This window comes from Ovis aries, chromosome 11 (genome assembly GCF_016772045.2).
Source record: "Ovis aries strain OAR_USU_Benz2616 breed Rambouillet chromosome 11, ARS-UI_Ramb_v3.0, whole genome shotgun sequence".
Classification (NCBI taxonomy): domain Eukaryota; kingdom Metazoa; phylum Chordata; class Mammalia; order Artiodactyla; family Bovidae; genus Ovis; species Ovis aries.
The window spans coordinates 52016781-52018346 of NC_056064.1; the positions used below are offsets into that span (position 1 = coordinate 52016781).

At 42.3% G+C, this 1566-nt stretch overlaps 1 non-coding gene across 1 annotated transcript; it reads right to left on the reverse strand.

Annotated features, from left to right (window-relative positions):
- Window positions 1–272: 272 nt before the first annotated feature.
- TRNAC-GCA (transfer RNA cysteine (anticodon GCA)) lies at window positions 273–344 on the reverse strand. Its single transcript has one exon. It is a non-coding gene; the product is annotated as a tRNA-Cys (tRNA).
- Between the last annotated feature and the right edge of the window lie 1222 nt (window positions 345–1566).

Sequence of the window (1566 nt, forward strand, 5' to 3'; positions counted from 1 at the left end):
CCTTGGGAGCACAGCGTTTTAGCCACTGGATCACCAGGAAAGTCCCTAACATGTTGACACTTTATTAGATAAATTATGAGTGCGTGTTGTAATACCCAGAGCAACCACTAGGAAAACCATACACGTAGACTCACCCAAAGTGAAGTCGCTAGGTCATGTCCGATTCTTTGCGACTCTGACTCCATGGACTGTAGCCCACGAGGCTTCTCCATCCATGGGGTTTTCCAGGCAAAAATACTGGAGTGGGTTGCCATTTCCTTCTCCAGGGGAAATTCCCCACCCAGGGATCGAACCTGGGTCTCCTGCATTGCAGGCAGATGCTTTACCCTCTGAGCCACCAGGGAAGCCCAGACTCACCCAAAATCATTATAAATAAATCAAGATGGACTCCTAATGTTCAAGTAATCCACAGAAAGGCAAGAGAAGAGGAGCAGAGAAAGCAAACAGAAAATCAACAATAAAACAGCAGACTTAAGTTCTAACATGTTAATAATTTGCCTTAATGTAAATTATTTAAATACACCAATTAAAAGGAAGAGATTGGCAGAGTCTATTTTTTTAAGTGATCCAACAATATGCTGTTTACAGGAAACTCACTTCTAATTCAACTATGACATTTCCCTGAAAAAGATCCACAAATGGCAAATGAACATAGGAAAATACCTTCAACACTGAAAGCCATGAGGCAAATGCAAATATAGATCACAATGAAATGTTGCTACACATCTATCAGCGTGGTTCAAATAAAAAAATAGTGACCACACCACACGCTGGCAATGATGCAGACACACTGGGTCACTCATGCATTGCAAATAGGAGTGCAAAATGAGACAGCCCCTCTGGAAAACAGATTGGCAGTTTCTCACAAAGCTAAACATGCATTTGCCATATGACTCAGCAATTGCACTCTTTAGCACTTAGCCTAGAGAAATGGAGGCTTATGTTCACACACACACACACACACAAACCTGTCCATGAATGTACATGGCAGACTACTCCCAATAGCCCGAAATTGGACCTTCCACAGGCAAATGGTTGAACAGTACATCCACACCATGGAATACTACTCAGCAATAAAAAGCACTCTTGATTTACTCTTGGATTAATCTCCAGGGAATTATTTTCAGTGAAAAAAACGCCAATTCCAAAAGGTTATGTAGTATATGATTCCATTTATCTAACATACTTGAAATGACAAAATTATATAAAATGAAGTGCAGATGAGTGGATCCTAGGGGTGGGGTGGGAGGTGCATTGGAGAGGGGAGGAGCGAGGGAGTAGTGGTTATAAAAAAGGGCGATACCAGAGATCCTTGAGGTCATGGAACTGTTCAGTATCTGGGCTGTGGGGATGGATATATGAACCCACACAGGCGACAGAGTTATTGAAACTAAACACACACACAGATGAGTACAAGCAAAACAAAGGCAACAGTAAGATGGGGCATTTATATCAACAGTGATATCTTGGTTGTGACATTGTGCCGTAGTTTCAAGAGATGTTACCACTGGGTGACCCTGGGTAGTTGTGCTACACGGGATCTCTCTAGGTTGCTTCCTCCAACAG